This window comes from Cydia splendana, chromosome Z (genome assembly GCF_910591565.1).
Source record: "Cydia splendana chromosome Z, ilCydSple1.2, whole genome shotgun sequence".
NCBI lineage: Eukaryota > Metazoa > Arthropoda > Insecta > Lepidoptera > Tortricidae > Cydia > Cydia splendana.
The window spans coordinates 1,677,214-1,703,991 of record NC_085987.1 but is presented as its reverse complement, the minus strand read 5'-3'; the positions used below and the strand labels follow the sequence as shown (position 1 = coordinate 1,703,991).

Genomic DNA, 26,778 nt, shown 5'->3' with positions numbered 1-26,778 from the left:
TTGAATTCAATACTTCCAATGACACTGTGTATGCATGCCATCATTACCAAGTTGAAATGGAATTGGGCGGGACATGTTGCCAGGCAGAGTGATGGCAGGTGGACCAAAATGTTGACGGATTGGTGGCCGCTTTCGGATGAAAGAAGCGCCTGGCGCCGGTGGCTCGTAGGGTGAATGACATTCGAAAAATCGCGGGACATTTCTGGATGAGATTAACCCAGGACCGGGATAAGAGGCGTACACGAAAAGAGGCCTATGCTCAGTAGTGGGCGACTGGAGGCTAAAATGATGATGATGATTAGTAATATTAGTATACCGATTTTAGTCGCATTTTCGATATTTTACAATCAATCTTGTACATTCAATGTTTGTGAATCAGACGCCCAATACGATGACACCTTATCAATTGATTAAATAACACCGCTATCAGCGGCCTTGCTCGAATCTACGTCTAAGGGCCGAGACCTTGTCATTCGATTTATCGTATCGTCTTGTTTGTTTTTTTATCGCGCGATAAAGGGCTGCCCTTGCTTCGAGCGAGGTCGAAACAGTTCCGGGAGTTTTTCGTCCCGTTTTTTAGGACCGCAGTTCCGTCTTCCTTTATTGAACAATGCAGTTTTTTGGTGCGGTCGCGGGTCAGTGGTTTAATTAAAGATTCATCTTTATTTGTAACTTTAAGGAACTGTTATATGGACCATCATTCGACGCGTGGGTATATAATTTCTGGCAATTCAACCCTGACAGGGTGAAAATGGGGTTGAAAGTTTTTATTGACTTCTATGCGGAAGCAGTCTATGCCAGTTTATTTGCATAGTACTTTTCTATTAACAGTATTAACCATCGTGTAGTTTTCCGCTATAACCTTCACGCTGTTTTAGTATTTAAATGTATTGCAATAAATAGTGTAATCGCTTAGATTTAAAGTCTCAGTGTAAATTGTTACGTAACTTTTATAAAGAATCACGAGCGGTCTTATTAGTAGTGGAGTGGCCATGCCATGCCACGTGGTTTTTATACTGCTAGTAAAGGAAGGATATTGTTTAAAATGCTTAATATTCTTTTCGTTGTCTTGTTTCTGACCACTCTGTCACGCTTCCATTTTTGTCTTTTATCAAATAAATAAATTTTTTTTAGTGCTATTGCATGTCTTCCTAGCTATACTCGTAGATTATAAATCTCTTGAGAAAAATTGAAAATTAAATATTCACCCCACACCAAAAGCTCAATTGTCACATTTGTAAGGGTAAATAAACAAGACAACGAAAAGAAGTTTGACCCATCCCCTTTATATAACTTAGCAATCCTTTTTAAAACTAGAGGCTCTGTGAGCTGTAGACCTTCGGCAACCCCCATGACTTCGCCATTTTGAAAAATTTCCAAAAACAGAACCGACATAAATTCTGGGTGACTTCAAATTGGTAATACAAAATCAATGTTTTACATACATCTTCCCTAAATTAAGTGTCATGTTTTTAAAATAATGAAAAGTATATATTTTTTTAGGCCATTTTTTTAGCTTCACATGGTTATCCTAACATAATGATTAACAAAGAAGGTTAAATAGTTTCAAATGAACACTTTCCTCTTTGGTTAACAATCAATGTCACAGTATTTATGAAGTAAACGTGTTTTGATTAGTAATTGTCACTTGTCAATCGAAAATAAGATTTTCCGCAAGATTCTGATTTTACAATAAATTTTTAAATAAAATAATTCCCGAGAAACGTGTTACCGATTTTGCTACAAAAGGTGCCGGAGCAAAATTTTGAGAATCTCCATTTCCAGCAAGATGGTGCACCAGCGCAGTTAGCTCTAAGTGTGCGATATCATTTGGACCAAGAGTTCCCTGGCAGATGGATTGGACTTGGATTGGACGCAACGGCCCAGTCGCATTGCAGCCTCGAAGTTCCTAGCTTCGTATGGCCGACTCGACTTCCTTTGTGGGGCGAAATTAAAAGGAGAGTGTACGCACGGGAATCAAATACCCTCGATGAACTTCGCCAAAAGATAATTGAGGCGTTCAATTCTGTGAAAGCCAATGAATCTATTCTTGGCAGACTTAAGAATCTCAAGAGTAATCACATGAATCAGACTTATGTGTCCAGAAAAGTGGTGGTCATTTTCAACACATCAATACGTTTAGTTAAAGTAGGTGCACACTTATCTACTTATTGAAACGTAGGTATTTTAAGATTGTGTTACATTCGGTAGATTACGTACATTAATAAATGATTTAATTTAAATTAACCATATGAAAAGGGTCTTGGCCTTCACAATGCCTTCACATGATGTTGGACTTTAAAATTGGCGAAAATAAAATATTAAAATGTAAAAATAGAAAACACGCTACATTGTCGTAGGAAAGAAATTGAAGAAGTGCCGCTATGGCAACTAAATAAATAATAGCTTATTGTTTATCATACATTGTATCAGGGTACTTAAAACTAAACAGCTTAAGGCCAGTCCAGACGGGAACAGTTTTGCGCCAATCTGATTAAATTGTCTGATCAAATCAGGTGGTGTGGTTGCAAACTCCATTTGGCTCGCCGATTCCCCTTTTATTCGATTGTAAGATTATGACCGATAAAATGGATGTGCGGACGCAAGAATACTAATTTGTGACGATAGTATGCGCGTTTAGGGGCATTATTTTTAATTTAGAGCGGTTTTCACCATAATTCCCCCGCCCGTCTGCACTGGCATTTACTGCCTGGCCACGACATCGCGCGACCAACGGCAGCGGCGGCGGCGAGCGAAAAGCGAATGTTACAAAATAAGGCGAAAAGAAGAGAGAGGCCACGACGCGCCGCTGCCAGCGACGACTCGCGCGAATTTACTCGAGCGACCGGCGGCGGCTAGGCGCGGCGCGGCGGGCGGTGGAAACAAAGGAACGCGGCCACGACTCACAGCGGCGCGACCGGTCTTAGCGGCGGTACGCATCGGGTGGTGAATCGTAGGACAATTTTTTTTATAATATTCGCGCGCGATAATGGATACGGAAGTGTTTATCACGGAAATATTGTTGATTAGTCAGAACTCTTTTTGATCGGAGTTTAGGTGTGTGTAAATATTCGTCCAAGTGTTGGAGTATATAATAAAATGTTTCTACACTCATTCTTGTGTACTCGTAAAAAAAAATTGTTTTTTTTTTGCTTTTTTTATTCTTCGTACAACACTCTAAACTCGCCTAACGTATAACGGCGTCTATTAAGTTCGTGCACACCTTCTCTTATATTTAAAATATCTCTCATGAAATATGAGCTGCTGTCGAGGCAAGTGAAGAGTTCTGACAAAGACATTTTTAAACATTTGAGTACGTCCCATTCGCTCGACGCCGCCGCCGCTGCTGCGAAGTCGTGGCATGCTCGCTGCGCCGCTCTACCTTGCCGCGCCGCCCGCCGCACCGCTGGTCGCTTAAGACCAATGTCGTGCCGTTACACGAGTGTCACTCATAGTGATATCGATAATTATTAACTTACATTGATAACATCGAGTGACAGGTATGACAGTTAGGTATTTAATGTGGGGTAACCACACTTCGGGACTTTAATTATTTGTTTTATTAGAAAATTAGCGATAATTAAATACAGCTAATTTTAACAACGGAGTTACTGTAGTATACTATTGGGCATTAACTGAGTCCCAATCAAGTGTTTTGTATTACCAATTTGAAGTCACCCTGTATAATTATCGAACCTGCTCGCCAAATTATACAAGAATCGGTTGAGAAATGTGACCGGTAGAGGAGTACATCCGGATATACGAAAGAGGTTTTGCCCAAGCTTAGACCTTCTCTTTCGCTCGACCAATAACCAAGTTGCAAAAGTTTGGTTAGCACGATTCAGCAAAAATACTTACGGCTCCTCTACACGATGGGCCAGCGCCGGCCACTCCAAGGGACGCAGCCATGCGGTAGAATGAGATAGCAATATCACTTGCTCCCTCTAACGCATAAATGCGTCCCTTGGAGTGGCCGGCGCTGGCCCATCGTGTAGAGGAGCCATTAGAAGATATAACCAACGGAGACGCCATGTCTATAATTTTCGGTACAAAATAGTCTGCCGTTTTTTGCGGGGGAGGGGCACATCAAATGTATACGTAACGTAAACATAGCCATGTCAGATAAACGTCAGTCCATACATGTGGTTGACATATGGTTGACCATTGGCCGCCTATTTTCGACAGAGGGGAACGCCTGTTAATGACCACTCCGTTTGGTTATATTCTAAGAGGGTCGGTCTAACATAACTTTGCACCGACTTATATAGAACAAAGTGAGGGAGTGTTATAAACGTCATTTCTCAATAATGATGACATGGCTGCACTTTGTCATTACAAATGCCATGCAGATTTATCGTGGTCCGCCTCTATAATTGGCATTTGATCTGTACTGAAAGTGTGTATAATAAATCAATTAAATTAATATTAAATTTAATAAACGGTGGTCAAAAGGTTGCCTATACAATTGCGATCAGTTAACTCCATTTCCGAGTTTCCTTGGATAACTCACGATTTTATACAAATGACGTAAATCTGCTCTCATCTACCTATTAAATATTAGAGGTTGTTTTGAGGTTAACAAAACAATACATAATTTGCTTTTAATGACGACCATTTAAAAAAAATTAAGTTACCTTGAGATACAAAGGAGACCTAAACTCCTAAGGACCAACATGCCAAAGGAAATCTTTGGTTCGCGAAACGCCGTATTTCATCTGGTAGGTACAACGGCTATCATATACGAAAGAAAAAGTGACCAAGGCCTCCAGTGCCAGAACCAGCGTCCTCTGCATTCGCGGCAGATGCCTAAAACGGAGACATGCCTAAATTTTATAGATAGTATAGACACAGGTTAATTTTTTTATGGAAAACTACCATACAATACAATGTTTGCCCTTGAAAATGTCTGCCATCACACTTGCAACGAATTTAAGGGGCCGGTATATGACGTTTTCGATTTAGACCTCACTTTGTAACCATAATTTGTTCAATAAATGTTTGATAATTGCATTAAATTACACGTAAATTTATTCACGAAGAAACCGTGTACCGACTCTTTATGCCATTATATTTTTAATTTGCTGTTATTCTCTACAAATCGACACTAAAAGTATCAAAAAATCAAAATATGGAGTTCCGTTTGAGACAGAAGCAAAACAATTTTGTCTTTGACAGTAATTGAATTATTGTATGATTTTGGAAGCTAGATAATTCAGCTACCAATTTATTATCGATTTATATTTTTACTCACAAAGACAACACAGAAATTCAATCTCAAATGTAAACTTTCGTACAATTTCCATACATTGACGACATCACTCAAAATTCTTCTTCAAGTCAGATGCCCGTTGGGGCTACACCGGAGCACACGTGTACTTCTTCAAATGAAAATGACAGCTTGATTTTCTTGCTTTTGACAATTATATTGACATTAAATCATATACGCACACGAGAAAGCATACCAGTAGATAAAATGTATTTCAAAAAATAGGGTACATAAATATCAGCTCGCGTCTCATTTAAATTTCATTTGCTGTTATTTACGGGTCATTATTGTTGAAAACCGCAGTAAACTATCTTAAAATAATACGATTACAGTCGAATTTAAGTATTATCTTCCTTCAAAACTCGCTTAAAATGAAAAAAGTTTAAAGACTCATCTTTACTGATTGGGATCAATTTTTATTATGCTGGTATCATTTTGCGTCATTTTAAAAACGTATTTGACTTCTGTATGTCAATGAATTTTGATGACAACTGTAATCTTGTATTATATTATAGAACTTTTATATTAAAATATTGCCTATTAACAGGAAGAGTTATGTAATTCGTATAAGTAATACCTGAAAGTCTTGTAACTAGATCTGTAATACCATGGATTGCGACGAATAAATTATTATGATTATGCCGTTCGTTCCGTCTATATGTATAATGCGTGTACGTGCTGTTCTCTGAAAATCTTCAAGAAAAAATAAAGGCTAGACCAGCACTAAGTACTAGCAAGTTTTTGCGGCTTTGGAGACCGAGATGAAGCGTACAGGACAATAGCGTTGTAGCCTGGTTATTGTTATGTATACCTATGTATCGAATGTTTTATAAATTTACTATAAAAAGCAATGTTTTATTTCGATTAGGTCTACATTTTGTGCATATTGCATATCTGAAGTATTTTCGTACTAAACTTGAAACTTTCGTTGAAACTAAATAAAATAATTATTCCAAATGTACAGTCACCTGCAATTTATGTTACACAACGAAGGCCGCAAAAATATCTGACACGATCTTATTTGTAGAACCATAAAGAGCATGTCACATATTTTTGTGACCTTCGAAGAGTAGGTACCGTCATTACTCATTATCATCAACTTTGCCCGCTTTTTTTTTTAAACACGAATTTCTCAAAAAATATCACATCATATGACTTTTTTTTGCTCAGCACGTCCATTGTGATCAAACGCATCAGTTTATGTGAAGAAAACATTTTTTTATCGTGTTTTTACCAGGGATGTAACGGATGTGGTTTTATCGGAACCGAAAACGGAAACAGATGTTTTCAATTTAGTTTAACAGAACCGAAAACGGAAACGGAACCGAAAACGGAAACGGAAACGAAAACGGAACCGGAACCAAAATCGGAGCCTAACTTTTTAACGATGTAGTCGTTTTCTCCTTTCTAGAAAAAACCTTCAGACAAAGTTTACACTTAGCCGTGTCCCCACTAACTTCATCAAAATAGTTCCAAATCGAACTTGATTTCGGCTTCATTGTGCGTTTTTTTACACACTAACATTCACCACACACACTACACACAGTCAGTAGTCAGTACACAACAGAACACATACGATTTTAATTTTAATAACACGAATAAAATGTACGCCGCCGCCGCGCGAAGCATTGACATCCGTTATAACTTCCGTTTCAAACATAACGGAACCGGAACAGAAACGGATGTGTAATACCAAACGGAAGTTCCGCCTTAACGGAAACGGAACCGGAGCTCCGTAACATCCCTGGTTTTTACCCATTTTTTTGCGTTTTAGAGGGCGGGCAAATAAAAAAATATCCGGGGTTTTCGCCAACATTGCCCACGTCAATTTGGTATTCAAATACAGCTCGTATATATGATGATGATGTCTAAGGATCACTTAAAGGCTTTGGGCAATCCTACCATTCCCTGTTAATAACTTAGCGATAAGTGTAAAAACTTTTAAATAAATTTGCTGGGCAATGTTGCCTACCCGTTTTTGCCCATTTCCAAATAAGGCTCGCCTAAGCATTTTACAAAGGCTAGGGTTGTCACTTTTGAGAAAATCTGTTACAATAGTTTAATGACCAAAAATATGATTTTTGTTGTGTTTTCATTCGTTAACGGGATAAAACATCTAAATAAAGGATAATAAGACAAATTAAATACAGTATATATTTATAAACTTATTTTAGTGTACAAACATAACCTTCTTTTACTTGCGAAGTTGGGTAAATTAGATGAAAGTGACAACCCTAATCCGTTTTTGGTGGTGGGCAATGTTGGTATGGATGCCAAAATACCGGATTACTTTGCCCACCGCTAAAACTTTTGTGTATTTAGGCCTTATTAGTTTAAATCTCAATAGACATAATCTATGCTTCATGTGTTATAACTGAAACCCGGAAATATTTGTCAAAGGGTTCTCAATTTTTTCTACTTGCATTCATTATTTATCAATTTTTTGCCCGCCGAAATATACCCTATATTAGACAACTCGCTCAAACTCAAAATTCCCAAGTCAAGTTATGCACAAGTTTGGCATATACTTTGTCAGAAATATAACCAATTTTCTACTAAAAACAGCAGGGTGGCCATAACTATTATCAATTTTTCTACATTAACGAATTTGTTTAAAATTGTCGTTTTGGGCAAAGTTTCCCTGGAGGCAAAGTTGGCGCTAATGACGTAACATATTATTGCAGGTGACTGTACATAAATGTTTCGGTGATTTTGAGATTATTTTCCAGGTTAGTTTACTAACAATCAAGTTATGCAGATACCGATTTCGTGAACGTATAAGTAGTAAGGTACCGCTATTGTTTAGCGATACCGATTATTTTTGAAGGTAACTAAAAAAAACTATACCGGTTGAAATATAAAGATATTAAAATTACAGCAGGGACAATCATTTTTTATAGGTGTACCTAAACCATCATTGGCCGAGCGTTAGCAAAGGTCTCCGTTTCAGCTTGGGCAAAAATGCTTTTGTATGTTCTCCTTTGCAGATCACATTTCTCAACTGATTCTCGTGAAAATTTGTAAGCAGGTTCGATAGAACTATTCTGTTTCGCTTTATCCGCCAAAATGGAATTGCCACCCTGCTGAAACTTTATTTATTTAAATTCCTATTGAATGGATTTTGCACCTTATGAAAAACCGTATAGAGTAGTAAATAACATTTTACATCTGACTTAATGACGTCTTGTTTTATTCGCTTTAATTGTACAAAACGCGTATCTCGACAAAGCAATAGTAGGTAGTAAAACAGTCAACAATCAAATGAATTAAATAGGTACGTCACGTGTGACATGAACAGACAAGGAAAGCAAGATTAAATGCATTGTTTCTCTTTCATCTTTAAATGGAATGCTTTTACCCTCAAAGGAGGCTAGTGGTCAATACTAAACTAAAAGTCCAATCTTAAAAAAACATGATGGGTCACTGACCTGTCCCAGTAAAGTGAGGTAGTGTGCGTGAAGTGCGCTTGTGTGTGAAATGGGGTAAATTGACAGAATCTGATATTTTACCCACCGCTACCGTCGCCTTAAGACATTTTTAGCAAACACAAATAACAACTACTTACCTACAAACAAACTATACAATATTGATAATTTTTTTAATAGATATCGAAACAGTTTACCAATAAACAAAACACTTAGTAAAAACGTACATAATTTTTTTGTGGACTTTCAAAAATTAGATGAAAGATGCCCTTAACCGGTATAATCAGAATGAAAGCAGTTGACCATTCGCTTATGTGCCTATTAAAAGCTCTGTCCAAAGATTTCGTTTCAAAGTTCCTCGACCCATAAAAGGGAATCCCTTGTTCCGAACAATTTGTCTTAGTAACACAAGTGACCGCCGGTAGATCTTATCCCGTAGCCGTAAGGTCCACGAACGATCAGCTGCGACGATGGCACTGTGCTCTGAAAATTGCATATCAGGAAACGCACGCGCGGCATTGAGCCGAGGCCGGGACGGCGGCGCGCGACACGGAGCCAGCGGTGCATCGCGATTGTTTTGTATAAATATGTATTACAGGACAATCCTACACAAACCGACCTAGTCCCACAGTAAGCTCAATCATAATTATTGTCCTGGCCGGTTTTGACCACGGCGACTGTTTAGTACTGGTTATTGAGAGCCGCGTTCGTGAGCTCTCAGGTGGATGACATAACCGATTTTAACAGCAAATAGCAAATGTACGGCCACATTCACTGCAGGTCAGCACCCTTTCGAGATCTACTCGCCTTTGCTCTTCGAAGGCTTCCACTTTTGTACTTCGGCCGATCTTGTGCCGAAGTCTCCCAGCGCGATGGTTTAATGTCACATCTCCGCATCATGTGGTACTTCAGCACGAAAGTTGACCGACCTTTCTTTTACTCTCTCTCTCTCTTACTCTGAGCTGGCTTGTGTTATCTTGTACCCAGTATAATACATAGGTACCTACGTGTATTGTTTTTAAACGACTTCGGCGCCATCTACGTACAGCTTTGCGCGTTTATTGAAGACCCGGCCCAGAAAAAAGTTGATTAAGACGGGGCGTAAAGCCAGGAAATTAGAAATGAACAAAAGATAGGGCGCGCCGCGAGAAACTTGCGACGGAAGATTAGGCGACTGCGATTGCGTGGCTACGTACATTACAGCAGTAACTCTGATTGTCAAAAGTTGACTTTTGACAATTTAATGACCACAATACATATGTCTGTGTCTTTCGGCTGTCAAACTAGGAGGCACATTTATGTATTTGGCTTTAAATATCTCTCCATATGAATCAATAACTCTTTGGTTACATCTCACATGAACGGACCCGATACAAACAAGGCAACGCCGGCGACGCGACGTCACGAGGCCGACTGGAGAAGTCCCGCGACATTCACTGAGACCACGTTTTCTTTGAACGCTTGACCATCGTGGCCGATGCTGAACTATCTTGGATCTTATGGCAATGGGATACGGTTGAAAAATGGTCAGTGAAGTTGATGTTTCTCGATGTGACAAATATGTATGACTCTCTCGCGTCCAATGATGGTCCCAATGACAGTTCATTTTTAGAGTCTGTGCGGTAAAGAGAAGAGTCGAGGTTTGTAATTTTGTATTAGTTCCGATACATTCCATGACTTCTCTTTCCGCGCAGACTCTAGATACTATGTAATGAATGTATGTATCTATGTATGTTTGTAAGGGTCAAATCTTACAAGTTAAATACTAACACATCTACACTGAGCCCTTGATTCTGAATAGAAATGACATAAAAATTACTAAATTAGAAAAAATATAAAACAGAAATAAATATAAAATAATAGGTACAACATTACACCTTTTTTTAACCTGTGGGAAATGCATTTACGTATGCCACCCGGCCCGGGGAACCAGGAGTGATGACGGACTAACCAGTAATAGGACTACCGTCTAAAACCAATGCACCAACGAATGCCGACTCCGCCTTGTAGAGGAGCACCGCAGGATCACTATCAGCATTCGACTGCGTACATACAACTTTACACCTTTCAACACCAGAAGGGTTGCAAGTGCGTCGCCTGCGTTAACATGGTACAGATGTAGTGCATATTCGCCCTGTCTAGACGGCCTCGTCTAATGATTGTATTGTTTTATAGCCTGTGGTTTAGCTGTGCGAGGCAGGAAGTTTCTGGAAAACGTCTGCCATTATCTAATAGTGTATATTGACTATGCATTCGCAACTGCAGGATGTAAACGTCTAGTCTAGTTGACAATAGACTAGTTAACATTACTGGGGCTCAGTGAACCTTAAATGTACAGAGACCGCCAACATTGAAAGATCGCTCTATCGCTCGAATATGCAAGACACGAATGACAGAACAAAGTGGCTCGCGGTAGGCCTTCCGGTTTTGAGTGTCCGACCGAAATTTCTGAGAGCCTAATACCGCGAACCACGTTCGACGTGTTGCCTCCCTGCCACACTTACGTACGAATTTACAAGTGCGACAGAGAGGCAACACGGCCAAAAAACTGCCAAACCTTCGGCCGCGCTGAAACTTACAATACAACGTACTTCCGGATAGCGTTCAGCTTGTCCTTAAAGGCTTGTGCACACCGGCTGCCTGTGCGTAACGTGCACGTGCGCGTGCGGCGTTGTAGTAGTATACAGATCCTTATGAGAGACAGCACACCGCTTGCGTGACGTGTGCGTGTGCAGCTCAAACATTTTAGCGCACCCGTACGTGCACGTCACGCACACTCAAGCCGGTGTGCACAGGCCTTAAACCGCCGACGCAAAAAGAAGGGTGTTATATTTATATGTTTGACGTTGACGCCAATGTCTGTATGTGTGTGTCTGTCTGTGGCATCGTAGCTCTTCAACGATGGACCAATTTAAACCTCTATGAAATTATGACATTTATGACGTATAAATAACAATTGCACTGCGTGGGCTACCAAAATCGCTGCAGACTTTTCTTGGTCTAACACTATAGCTATGTTTGATAGAAATCGATCCAGCAGTTTGAAGAGCTCTATTTTTGCCATAAAATGTTTTTTTAGTTATCTTTAATGAATAGAATGAAAAGTGAATTCTAATTAGTCTTTATTAGAATAGACAATAGACGTGGTCCAACAGCTCACTTGGCCCGTTTTTTGTACCACTTGCACGAGTTGTAGACGGTGTTTCATTGTTCATTTGTCTAACAATAAAGGCCACCGGCATTATTTCAACGATTTTAACACATTTACTGACAGTGACCCGCTAGGCGGGTTCTCGGTTCGTAGGCGCTTTTCATCACATACGGTTTATTCCATGTTATCGGCTACACTCGTAGCTCACGCTGGCTCGGAAGGCGGAAGGTGTTAAGGGCTAATTACAAGTTCGCCGGGCGATATCGGCCTGTCAGTTAAACCCAAAATTTGACAGCTCCGAACAACTGACAGGCCAATATCGTCCGGCGAACTGGTAATCTGTGGGCCTGTGGGGTTTAAGTCTGTAAACGTTGCGGTTTCGGCCGAAACTAAGTCAGAACCGAACCCACAGAATAAATAATAGTACTAGGTACAGAAGACTCACTCTCTAACAAAACGCGTCTGTTGTTACGATCAGGACAGATATGGCCGCTAGGTGGCAACAGCGCCACGCGCGGCTTTTGGCTAGCCACCAAAATTGGTGTGGAACGGATTTACTTTTAGCTACCTGTAGCAAAGCGACGAAATCGCGGTGTGAGCCACGCCTGCCGAACCCTCGGTTTCGGCAAAAAATCCGGTCTCAGTCGGGCACTACTATACTCTAAATCATAATTAGATTCCAAAAAAAGTAAGACAGTTTCCACTTTTTACTAGCGCGTCTTGTATTTATGTAAAAATAAGTAAATAAAAGTACTTTTTTAAATCGTAGGCGTAAAATTACCAATAAATAAATTATCTTAGCGTATTTATTTATAAAAAGGAATTTACTATTTTACAAACAAATTATTGCAGTGGCAACATTTTTTGGAATCTAATTATGATTTAGAGTTTAGTTTCTGAACGCTCGCAACCGCGCATGTGGAGCTGTCACATTTGATTTTGTGTTGATGTTTGTATAATATCGTTGGGTGACAAGCAAAAGTCACTAACTAACACCATTGAAATTATTGGACAATAAACCGTGAAAGTGCATTGTTACTTTAATTTTTTGATAGTACTTAGTGACTTTTGCTTGTCACCCGACGATATATTAGCGGACAGTGCACTATAAGCGTTTGGTGGCCTAATGGTGTGAAGGTAGCGAGTTCGAACCCCGACTCATACCGGGTGTCCTTATGAATCCCTAACAACGTATGTCCTAAAGTCACTTGCCCTAACTGGTTTGTCCTAATGGGCACAAGCTCTAACGATCAATTGTCATAACGATTATTTTCCATAATGTAATGGTTAGCCTAAGACTCATTTGTCCTAAGCATTTGTACCATAACTATCAAGATCCCTAATGTTTTTTACCATATTCTTCAAAATCCCCAACAATGTTTGGCATAAAATAACATGCTCTAACTGTTTTGACCTAATGGCTATTGCCCTAATGATCAATTGTCATAACAGTTACTTTTCCTATTGATCAATTATCATATCATTTACTTTCCATAATGAATGGTAAGGAACTGTTGCCACAAAAGTGGGTTAGGTTAGGTTAGAACTGTGACCCTCGCAAAAACGAACTGCTGCCACAAAAGTCGGTTAGGATAGGTTAGAACTGCGACCATTGTAAAAACGAACTGCTGTTAAAACTAGGTTAGGTTAGAACTACGATCCTTGCAAAAACGAACTACTGCCTCAAAAGTGGGTTAGGTTAATTAGGTTAGAACTGTGATCCTTGCAAAAACGAACTGCTGCCATAAAAGTGGGTTAGGTTAGGTTAGAACTGCGACCATTGTAAAAACGAACTGCTGTTAAAACTAGGTTAGGTTAGAACTACGATCCTTGCAAAAACGAACTGCTGCCACAAAAGTGGGTTAGGTTAGGTTAGAACTGCGATCCTTGCAAAAACGAACTGTTGCCACAAAAGTGGGTTAGGTTAGAACTGTGATCCTCGCAAAAACGAACTGCTGCCATAAAAGTAGGTTAGGTTAGAACAAAAAAATCGGTCATTCCATAATACGGAATTCAAAATTAGGGCATACGAGTGTTAGGTCAAGCAACGATAGGCTAAGTAAAATTAAGTAACATGATGGTTAGGATATATAATTTTTAGGCCTAACAATAATTAGGCAAAAAAAGAATTATGCTACATAACATTAGGATAAATACTCAATATGGAAAGTGACATCAGGCAAAAACACATTAGGACAGAAAAAAATCGGCCATTCGATAATAGGGAAACCAAAATTAGGGTATACGAGTGTTAGGACAACTGATCATTATGACAAACAATATTAGGGAATGCAAAGATAGAAGAAAAGACTAGGGATTCAGATATAGATCCACTAATACCAATTATAAAAGTACCATCATAGGAAATATTTACTAATCATAGGAAAATACCATGAGGAAACCGGAATAATTCTAATAAGGCATAGTTTTCCTTTCTGGTTGGAAGGTCAGATGGCATAAAGATGTGCAAGTAACGAAAAGTTTCCGAAAAGTCAGAAATATCCTCGGAAATCTCTTGAAATTTTCACAGAAGTATAAGACATTTTCATTTTACGTTTCAGAAAGTTCTAATCCCCAATTACAAGAAAGTGAGAAATTTCTAAAACTTTCCAATGAGGAAAATTTCGCAAATTTGAAAATTTTCCATTGCCCCACAAGGGCGTAGGCCTGTCCTTTAAAAAAATCTAAGTGAGGAGCCAAAGACGCTTTAGTGCTTGCTTTGCTCATGGGTCATGGGATAGGTCGAATGCTTACGATTCTTACGAAGCGGGAGGTCCCGGGTTTGACTTCTGGTAAGGACAGTTATTTGCGTGTTTATCACAAACATTTGTTCCTAAGTTATGGAATGTTTTCTATGTATTTGAGTATTTATCTATGTATATATCTATCTATTATCTTATCGTCGTCTAGTCGTACCCACAACACATGCCTTACTGAGTTTATAGTGGGGCTAGGTCGGTTTGCGTAATACTCTTACGCCATTTAAGAGCATCTTTAAAAAAGTCTAAGTGGGATTTCATCTCAAAGACGCTTAATTGCTTGCTTGCTTGGTCAGGCCAAATTTGAGGCGCATCCCTTCTATCAAAAACGCGAAACCCTAAATCATGAAAATTCTCACCGTAAACGTCTTATATTCTCGCATTTCCCGCGCACTTGCGCCCTTTTGCAGCGGGCAAGCGTTCGGCCTCGACTAGATCATAGACAAAGAGGCGAGGTCAGGAGCGCAGCCTTGCGGCCGCTTCCGCCAGCGCCCGCGCAGGCGGCGGTGCGCGCGCTTCGCGAGTCGGGGGGACGCACTGACCAGCGTTAGAGAGTTTTCACATTGTCTGATCTGATATCGGCTGTACAGATCGTGTCATTCACGAAGACGCGTGCCTTGACTCGTATTGTCATGTTAAAAGTTAGATTTGACAAATCTACGCGTCATCGTGAATGACACAAAATAAAGGATCCTACATCCACAATATCGGGCCGCGGGGTGTACTTGCAACGCCGGCGCGTCCCTCGCCTACACACACAAACAATAAATTGTTATCGGTCCGACAGCTGGTGGTAGGCTCGACATGGCTAAAATTATCGGAAGTGCCATTGAGGAGGCCCCTATGAGGGCTACGAGGAGGAAGGAGAGTGCTATGTGGCGTGAAGCATGGAGTCCACCTTTTTTGGGTTATCGTTTTTCTAGACATGATGGTTTCTTAAATGAATAAATAAATATATATGCGCAGTACTGGTCATTGTCCTACTGGCCCAGAGTCTGTTAGCAATTGCAATATGACGTCTAGCGAGCAAACATAAAACGGCGTAGGCGACTGAGTTTTCATTAGGAAAATATTACACTTGTTCCGAATTAGATTGCTGAATGATTGCCCTTAAGTACGTAGGTATGACTTAGAACTTGTTATTGTTACCCGTAATTATAAAAATGAGATTATCCTCGCATGTGGTAAATTAAAGCTAAATTACAATTGTTTACCTAACAACAAACATGTGATGGTTCTTGGAATCAAATAATTTTTTACTTCAATTTTGCATAGGGTTTTTAAAACCACTTCGTTTTCCTATTGCACTAATATTAAGACTAGGGCTTTAACTCCGGGATTTCTCGTAATGTCCCGGGATTTTCTTTAAAGCAAAACTATTATTTGTAAACTTATTATTGTAAGTACCTATATTAAGTTATTAAAATGTAAGATTTTTTTTTAATTATTGCTAAAATACCTGTTTTTCTTTCCAGTTATGGCGCTCTTAATACGACCGCTCCATCATTAGAAAAAAAAAACGGACCAGAGACAAAATGTAAGTTTTTAAGAGACCGCCCAGTGAAGGAGCTCGACGACATAAAGTTTGTACCCCCATTCTTACTTTGTCTATGACTTTTCTATTTTTAAATCTTTTAATTAATTTCTGCCTGCCAAGCGACATGCGAATTTTGCGTAAATGCGATTTTTTTAACAAAAGAATTGTGATTTTTTTTCTTATGACCTTGAAAAAATCAATGTCAAAGATATATAAGATAATAATCGACACGATATAAAGATATATACATTATTAAAGGTACAATAATATTCGTTCAAAACATACAATGTTAACGTCAAGTTTGAACATGACATTTTAATAAGTTTAAGGCCACAATTCTTGTGTTATAGAAATGTATGTTGCGTTGCGATTTTTAACTGAATGGTTATAATGACTCCAATGTCGTATTTGTCATCTGTCATCTTGCGGGTTTTCCTGCTTGACTTTGTATTATTGTCTGTACTTTTGTACGTTGCCCGACGGACTGCTTAAAGGTACGTAGATAGATGTAAGTTTTTTAATATGTATACATATATGTATATGTAATTATGTACTTGGATCTGATGATCGGGTTTTAGACACTTTACACAAAACAAAACATTTACACTAAAATGTGTGACTAAAAAATTAAAAAAATTAAAAAGTATTACCTACATATATTAAATTTAGAAAAATATATCCGTACAATATAAAATTACATTTAAAAAATCCACATTAAAACGAATATAAGATGCAGTTTACGCTTAGGTATTATACTTCAAATTAAAAAAAAATATTTACATATATGTTACTCAAATGATTAAGTATACAAAATTAAGAATGTATTTAAAACCTCTCGACATAAACCAAAAATAAAATACTATCCTACAAATTAACAGAAGTACCGATTTAATAATTATTTTTTTATCTTCTAACCCTACTTACTTGTCCAAATATAGGTACATAGTTAGAGTAGACAGCCCATACTTCGTGACCCTGATCCGTTACAATAATCCGCGATTGTTCCGGATCCGCGCAAATTGGCGATTGCATTTTTGACTACATATTTGAAAGTGTAATGTCGTTTGTAATTTGAGTTTTTCAAATCCCTCCCTCAAGCTCCTTTATAACCTTATTAAACTCATTGTTCTGCTGTCTGTACAAGCGGTTAACCCCGAATACTGCCTTACCAAGGTCGCCTACATTCGAACGTAAAAAACTTCCAAACTAACAATGCGGGCCGCTGGGCACAATCGAAAATGCATCTTATTCACATTCTATTACGTCTTAAAATGCAACGATGTGAACAGGAAGGTTTATTTATATGTAATTGAAATTCTGAAACTTGTAAGGTTTCGATCGTGATACGTTTGAAGGATTCGAGACCTTGTCCTTATAGGTATAAGGGTGTAGCGTACTAATGCTAGGATACCTTGGTTCGAATCGGAAACTTTATTTACACAAATACAGAAACACAATATTTATTTATTTATTTTTGCTCTATAAATTGCATTATGGCATATGTTAACAGGACGGCAATGATCAAAGTACATAGATAATTTATTTATTCTAAAGGAAATTCAGAGTGTCTCTTGCATCATACAAACGTAGAGTTCTAGGAAAAACCTGTGTCTAATAATGATATCCCGAATTAGATTTACCTAAGTAATTAAACTGACAACATAAAAAAATCTTAGATTCTGGCATACGTAAAAAAATAGAGAAGTATGGACTCACGTAATAAAATAAACATTAATTTTACTCTTTCTATTTCTGCGTATGAGATTAGTGTGCAATTAATACTAATTGCAATTTCGGGGTACCTCGAGAATCCCGGGAAACCCGGGAACTATCTAAATTTCAGCACATCCCTAATCGATTCTAACCTAAATTTCTGTAAAGCCCTACCGAAGCGGATCTCTAAAATCGAGTATCCACTTGCACTCTTTTAAAAAAAAGTCGCTGACGTAAGCAACACTGTAACAGTTTCAATCATGCCTTAATAAGCTGCAAGCTGTCAAGGTGAACAGACGAAACGAGGAAGTGAACAGTGTACAAGGGTTACGTGCGCGCGGAAAAAGGTCGTATGCGACGGTGGGATTGGAGAGCGGTTTGACGTTTTAGTGTGGGGCTAGAGCCAAGATGGCCGCCTTGAAGGCAAGGTTGTACGGTCGGGAGAAAAATTGATAGTTTTATTAATAGAGAGTTAATTGGGCGAATAAAATGATCACATATAAATAGTCAGGGTTATGTTTGTTAAAAATAATCCAAATTTAAATATGGTCAACGGTGTTTATTAATATTGAGTAATTCTATTTAAATTTGCGACATTTGCGTGTTTCGAATAAGGCTCCTTTCTGATCAGTTTTCATGTGAATGTTTGTGCGTAGATTTGGCGAATTGGATGAACATTTTTACGTGGCTGCTTTATTTCAAATACATAATAATCTTTTTAGGGTTCCGTACCCAAAGGGTAAGAACGGGACCCTATTACTAAGACTACACTGTCCGTCGGTCTGTCTGTCACCAGGCTATATCTCATGAACCGTGATAGCTAGACAGTTGAAATTTTCACAGATGATGTATTTCTGTTGCCGCGCTATAACAACAAACTAGTTGGTTGCTTTGTGCGCGGGGGGAGGGAGGGTGTTTGGTTGTTGTTGTGTAGTTAATGCTGTTATATCAGTTATATGAAGTTTATTTTGGCTAGTAAACTTTTTAGCAAAAAATTGGCATAATTTTATAAATATTGCGATTTCCTATAAAAGTACTTACCTACTAATTATATTGCTCATTAGCGTACTCTGCACATTTAAATCGACGTTCTTCCAGTTCGAATAAAAGCACCAACTCTTCTTAATCCTCGCGTTATCCCGGCATTTTGCCACGGCTCATGGGAGCCTGGGGTCCGCTTGACAACTAATCCCATGATTTGACGTAGGCACTAGTTTTTACGAAAGCGACTGCCATCTGACCTTCCAACCCAGAGGGAAAACTAGGCCTTATTGGGATTAGTCCGGTTTCCTCACGATGTTTTCCTTCACCGAAAAGCGACTGGCAAATATCAAATGACATTTCGTACATAAGTTCCGAAAAACTCATTGGTACGAGCCGGGGTTCGAACCCGCGACCTCCGGATTGAAAGTCGCACGCTCTTACCGCTAGGCCACCAGCGCAATAAAAGCACCAACTAAAAATGTATTTTACAGTAACTTGTTTTGCAAACCGTACACGTGCAAGTACACCACGCAACGACAGTGTTTATGTCTCATTGGCCTTCGATGCCGAATATTTTTAAACCCACTCGATTACTATTGATTTTTGCGTCTTGCTTACATACTTAGCACATGTAGTGTACCTACATATAACTCATCATCATGTATAAGAGTAAAGCTCAGAACGCACTGCGATTAATTTCTTGCGTTTTCAGTCAAATTTCTTGCGGTTTCAGTCTTGCAAGTGCGAGCGCCACAGACAAGACATCCTCCAGCCTCCAGACTGAGCATAGTAGTTCTACCCCCTCTGCCACGCATACGGTAGTTTTACTCCATTTTCGAGTCGAAAGTGTCTGTGTGACGTCCGTGTCTTTGAAAGGACCAATCACGGCACGGGACCTCGCTCACCTCGTCCCCCGCACCCCCGTATTTTTGGTAGCATCGGTTTCATGAAATAATTACTCTAAACTCCGTCTAGAGGATTCCTAGTCTATGGCGAGCGCTTATGAAGCATATACCGTACGTTACACTTTTTGCGGTTCTAAAACCGCAAAAAAATAATCGCAGTGCGTTCTAAGCCTAGGACTTGTCGGTGGAGAAATTTCCATGTTTGGCAGTCCTCTGCCTTCTCTTTGATAGCTTGTAACTATTAATAAAAAAAAACCCCTACGCATTATGCCAAAAAATCCATTTCATACCAATAATTCCTTACGTCATTTTGGAAAAGAGCTACCCTCTAAACTGGTGGATCGATTTTTATTAAACGTAGCTAAGAACCACTGCAAGGAAACATACTTTCACTTAATAAAAACCGCATCGAAATCGAACCGTCCGTTTGAGAACTACGATGCAAAAGAGACACAGACAGACATTGGGATCGAACGTAGAACACCCATCATCTCAAAACGGCTAACAATAAAGCAGCAGGCCCCGATGATATTCCGGTCGAACTATGGAAGAGCCTGGGAGGCGTCGGTGTATGTTTTCTTCAGATGCTTTTCAATAAAATCCCTCATGAAGGCATACCGGACGCATGGAGAAAAAGTGTACTCGTTCCATTTTTCAAAAATAAGGGAGATGTCAGGCTCTGCAGTAACTATCGTGCCATAAAGTTGATTTCGCACACTTTTAAAATCTGGGAACGGGTGATTAATGAAAGACTGCAGAGATTGACCACCATCGGCACCATCACAGAAAACCAGTGTGGATTTGCGCCTGGGAAATCGACGACCGACGCTATTCATACAGTCCGATTACTGATGGATGCTTACAGAGCAAAGAAAAAGGACTTGCATATGGCCTTCATAGACCTGGAGAAGGCATTCGACCGCGTTCCAAGACCTTTGATCTGGCAAGCACTGCGCTCCCAAAATATCCCAGAGTGCTATGTTAATATTGTAAAGGACATGTATGAACGCGTCTCTACAAAGGTACGATGCCCTGCGGGGACCAGCGAAGAGTTCCAAGTTGAGGTCGGAGTTCATCAAGGATCGGCAATCAGCCCCCTACTTTTTAACTTGGTGATGAACTTTTTGACAGCAGAGATACAACAACCTGCGCCTTGGTGCATCTTATACGCGGATGACGTCGTCCTAATCGATGAAGACCCGACTATTCTGGAAGCAAACCTTGAAAGGTGGAGAACGTACCTCGAAAACAGTGGTCTCAAAATCAGCAGAGAGAAAACGGAGCACATGTACTGCAATTTCTCCGGGACGACTACTCAACCCACCATTAGCCTGCAAAACTCCACCCTAAAGACTGTGGATTCCTTCAAGTACCTTGGCAGCATGCTGTCAAGAAACGGCGATATAACACCCGACATAACGCACCGTATAAATGCTGGTTGGCAGAAATGGAGAGACCTGACAGGTGTCCTCTGCGATCCCAGAATGCCTCTAAAAATAAAAGGCAAGGTCTATAAAACCGCAGTAAGACCTGTTGTGGTCTATGGCGCGGAATGCTGGCCGACTACCAAGCTACAGCTGAACAGAGTGCACGTGGCGGAAATGCGGATGCTTAGGTGGGCCGCAGGAGTGACCATGTTCGATAAAGTGCCTAATGTCTACATCCGCGGAAGCTACAAGATCAGGTCAATACAAGACAAAGTCACAGAATCGCGCTTACGCTTGTACGGCCATGTCATGAGAAGACCATCTGGTCTTCTCATGACATGGCCGTATCATCTGATCACATGACAAAAAGTGCGTTAAGCCTCATATCGGGACCATATCCTCGTGGCAGTGGCAGACCCCTTACTACATGGATGTCAGTTATTAAAAAGGATCTCTCCAGTAACAATTTAGATCCAGCAACGACCCAGAAACGATATCTCTGGAGAAGGAGGATTAGGAGAGCCGACCCCAATTAGAAATGGGACAAGGCGGAAGAAGAAGAAGAAGAACACCGAGAACGCTTAAAGGCGTTGTGAGTCGTACCGATGGCGCCAAAAACGCGTACCTACCTACAAAATGTATTTCAACGTTTTTGTGGTATAAATCTTAGATCTCAAAATGAACCGGATCCACATAGTTGGAAGAATTCCAAATTCCCTATTCTTTAATTATAAAGGGCCGTATTAAAAATAAACCGAGAATTTTCCTATCTCCTTGAACTTAGCATTGGTTTAATTTTACACTTTAAATCGTTGTGTGAAGGTTCATATTTACATAACATTGCGATTGACTTATAAGTCCTTGCGTGAGTTACGTAAGTTACATATTTAAACAGGCAAATCCAAAAATATAAAAATAATATCCGCTTTATTACAAGTAGATAAGATGCATAACTATAAACAGACATTAGACATAGACTAATGCATGCTAATATATTTAATATACTGAACATAATCGGAAGTAATAAAAATGCACATAAAGGTTTATTCGTACACTACGCAATTTTATTCCATTGTGTAAATAAAGTTCGCAATAAACATGACTATAGTTCGTTTTTTTTAGCATTAGAAAGAACTTGAAAGAAGGTAAGCGATCTTGACATGTCTTTTAATAGAAAAACGCTTTTTAAAAATCGGTAACTATTACTTATGAAAGCAGAAGAATATAAATGATCGTATTAGATTCATAATTGTTACATATTTGCCGTAACTTATTTTTAAAATGTGTTTTTCGATTATAAGATACATCAAGATTGTTTACCTTATTTCTAATGCTAAAAAAACGAACTATAAGTTTCGTTACACAAAGAAACGGACTAAACTCTAGACGGATTAAGGGCGTCCGCTAGATGGCGCGGTTACACGGAGCGGGTGGGCGGGTTAACGAAAAATAGTATGAGCAACGCCAGGCGTGGCTCACTCCGCGATTTCGTCGCTTTGCTACAGGTAGTTAAAAGTACATCCGTTCCACACCAATTTTGGTGGCTAGCCATAAGCCGCGCGTGGCGCTGTCGCCACCTAGCGGTCATATCTGTCCTGATCGTAACAGACGCGTTTTGTTAGAGAGTGAGTCTTCTGTACCTACTATTATTTATTTTGTGGCAACGCTGACAGGCGCGGACGCGTGTGACGGATTTTACCTACAATGCCACTACAAAACATCCTTGCACCCGCGCCAGCTAGAGGACGCCCTAAGGGCTACCCCACATTAGCGTCTTTTGAGCGTCGGCGTCTAGTTAGCGCTATGGAAAAAGGCGTCGCCGCGCAGTTGCGCCAACGTTGCGTCGAGCAGCAGCCATAGAGGTGACTAGACGCCGACACTCGGAAGACGTTAGTGTGGGGTGGCTCCAAGGCCCATCCCAACTAAACTTGAAAGACGAAGTACAGAAATCAGTTTATTGACAATGTCTAGCCTACTCTTTAATGCACTAGAAAGAGGTCACTAAGTATGAAAATTTATATGTTAACTGCCCGGTTTTATTTGTTAAATGTAGCCTCTGATATAAATTAGAATAATACTCGATTATAGCAATAATAAAATGATAAGCAGGTACTTCGGTTCTAAATACATACATACATACAAGCACATTATGATGTGATGTCAGTGGGCAATAACGTTAACAAATTAGAATTCAAGGTAGCGTACTTAGCAGGGCTGTATCTAATACAACATACATATGTTTTCTGTCCATGTGTGTCTGTTAGTCTGTGTGTGAATAGAAATAAATCATGAAAGATGTTTTACAGTACATATGGTGCTACTTTACCGCCCTAATGGCTCTTCTACACGATGGGCCAGCGCCGGCCACTCCAAGGGACGCAGCCATGCGGTAGAATGAGATAGCAATATCACTTGCTCCCTCTAACGCATAAATGCGTCCCTTGGAGTGGCCGGCGCTGGCCCATCGTGTAGAGGAGCCATAAGGTGGCAATTGGCACAATACGTGCATGTCGAAAATTTAAAGGGCCATATGTACTGTAAAACGTTGTACAATACACGCGCGAAAAGGTAAATTGCAACTCGTGTCGATTTAAAATACTCCCTTCGGTCGTGTTTCAATTTATCGCCACTCTTTGCGAATTTCCTACTTTTCGCACTTGTATCGATATCGTAATATCCTTTTTTTTATTACTTTAATAGGTGCTGTAATCCAGTAATTAAAAGTTTTTTTGCGTTATCCTAAATTTTTCCATGAGTATATAATGTAATTATACAATTTTCCCTCCATAGGTACTCCTATGATCCAACTAGTTTTTACCACAAGTAAACCCGCATCATTTTGCTAGTTCCACACAAATGGAAACGTAAACAAGGAAGCGGCAAGGTCGAAAAACATTTATAATCAACGATCCACACAGCCGTACGCATGCGTGAGGGAAAACGCGACGAAATATAAAGGGTTAATTCACATGAATCACGTGTCTGTTAACTCTTTATAGGGCAACGGTCTCAAAAAAGACTACGCTGGGCTATAACCGCGAAAATCGAAGTTCGCAAATTGCGGGCATCTTTCTAGGTCACTCTAATTACGCCTTCATTGGAGTAAAAGAGAAAGATCCCCGCAATTTGCGATTTCGGTTTTCGCGGTATCCCCTCTGTAACATCATCTTTTTGTATTTTTTTCTTGTCACAGACCAACCTCTTTGTTTTTCTGTGTTTCTTGTACAGAATTTTTAGGACTATGGTTGGCGATGAGGCTTGAATTACGCCCGACGCCCGCTTCTCCTTACAAACGTAGTCCCCATTTTCCTGTATTGCTATGATTTAATGTATAGGTATTAAATCATAGCAATGCAGTTAAAAGAAGAGTCGTTTAACTTTCATCGATATTATGATTATTATCTATAAAAAGGAGCGAAAAAATTCAATATCTATCAAATTGCGTAAAAATATTAATATTTTTTGGAAATTCAGTTTTTAGAAAATATGTTTACTACATTTGTACAATTCCTTTGTATAAACGAAAATTAGTCACGCTTTTATATCAGGGTAAAATTTTAACCACTCTTTCATACTCTACGAAGTGACTTTATAAATATGTAGGTCGTAAGGAGTGGTCCGGAAAAAAAAAATAGTAGTACATTATGTGGATTTTTCATTTTATTTTGTAATAATTTGTAAGCAGTTAATTTCTATAGTGATCTGTAGATACTATTCTTTACAATTAAATACACTCGTATTTAATACAAAAGGGTGAATTAGAGTTTTCGCGTTTTATATTACATCTCTCATGACACTTTTTGAACAGTGTCTTTTGAAGGAAATTATAAGGTATATCTCATACACATCGTTTTTTCTAAAAGTTTGATAAGCGAATTAATACATTATTAAATTAATTTTCGTTCTACATATATAAAACATTTTTTATTTGACTTCACTTTGAGGTAGTTTCATGGAATTTCTACTTTTGTATATTTAACACTTTAAACTCTCGCGTTTTGTACACATATTTAATTACACAAACGGGTCTACCGCGATATAATTTCATTGTTTTTACCTTTATATTTGCCATTTTTACAGAGATTTGTCTTCCATAGAAAAACCTCTGTCATAGGTTAGATTGGAGAGACTTCCTAACTACCCAAGATAAATTCCAGTTTATTGGAATAACTTATTCGTTAGATGATGTCCTTAAAAACATAAAAAAAGTTATGAAACTGGAACTTCATTTGTGGCATGGTATAAAACGGCCAACAAATATTATCAAATTGTACTGTTCAAAAAGTTACAAAGTACATTGCAATAAAAATGAGAAAACTCAAACAATCTCATATTTATCGATATTATTTTATTTTATAGTATATTAACTAAATTACAAAAAAAAAACTTCATAATTAGCAAAAAAAATACCATATGAATATGAATATGAATACCATATAATTCACAGCTACTTTTTTACTGGACCACTCCTTATTGAACAACCTTTAGTATGGGACCAATGTCGAAACTGTGCGACAAAAAAATTTTCTGTTTTTATATATTCCGGCTGATGTATTGCCCCTGATTTCTATGGGACAGACCAATATTTTTTCGCGATTTCGGCATTGGCTCTATAATAAAAGTTGTTCAGTATGACCTATAAAGTCACTACGTCTAGTATGAACGGTGGTACCCCACAAGGTAAAAACGGGACCCTATTACTAAGACTCCGCTGTCCGTCTGTCCATCTGTCTGTCTGTCACCAGGCGGTATCTCATGAACCGTGATAGCTAGGCAGTTGAAATTTTCACAGATGATGTATTTCTGTTGCCGACTGCCTTTATAACAACATAAAAATAAGTACTAAAAACAGAATATACTATTCCCATACGTCAAACGTGATTTTTTGCCGTTTTTGCGTAATAGTACGAAACCGTGCGCGAGTCCGACTCGCACTTGGCCAGTTTTATCTTTTTGATGATTTGACGTAGGTACCTATTTTAAATATTATCTATGTTGCCAGCCCCGCTTAATAGTTTAGATAACAGATATATTATAGCATTTCATATCTCTAGGATTATTCTATTTGTCTACACATGACTCAGTCTAGGAAGGGCCTTGCGCTTGCGACCTATTCACATATTTAATACTTGCGGCCCATATCACCCTAAACTCTATGGAAATAGAGTCGACTTTTGTTCAACTTACACATAAAAATAATTTGACGTGTAAAGGTCTGCGATAAGACTGCCAATGCGGTTAATATAACAGTTATTCGTAATGTAATAAAGTTTATTTCGGCTTGACTGCGTCTTTTATAAATATTGTGTTACAATATGAGCTGCAATTATATTAATACGGTCTATATGGCTTATATTTTTAGAATAATAGAGTCGAATTTTGAGTAATAAGTTTATTTTTATGGATGTTTAGCGTGGCCTATCACGATTAGTAGGGTGAGCTAAAACAACTTATTTTAAAAGGAATTTGCGTCTCAAATTTGTGTAAAAAAAACTATAGACGAATAAAAATCATAAACTACGAACATACATTTTTTAATCCAATCTAGACCTATTTCTTCTCTTCTGTCGAGGAATGTAGTTCAATATGAACCAAAAATATTAAAATACTC

At 38.9% G+C, this 26,778-nt stretch overlaps 2 protein-coding genes across 2 annotated transcripts in view; one reads left to right on the top strand and one right to left on the bottom strand.

The window, feature by feature from the left end:
• Window positions 1-26,778, top strand: part of LOC134804354 (ecdysone-induced protein 74EF) — a 309,467-nt gene that overhangs the window by 79,540 nt on the left and 203,149 nt on the right. Inside the window, exon 2 of the mRNA XM_063777369.1 lies at window positions 16,077-16,138. The gene's annotated coding sequence lies outside the window, so the exon portion shown is untranslated. The remainder of the gene's footprint in view (window positions 1-16,076; window positions 16,139-26,778) is intronic.
• LOC134804373 (U7 snRNA-associated Sm-like protein LSm11) overlaps window positions 1-26,778 on the bottom strand; it is a 72,627-nt gene that overhangs the window by 20,582 nt on the left and 25,267 nt on the right. The window lies entirely within an intron of this gene.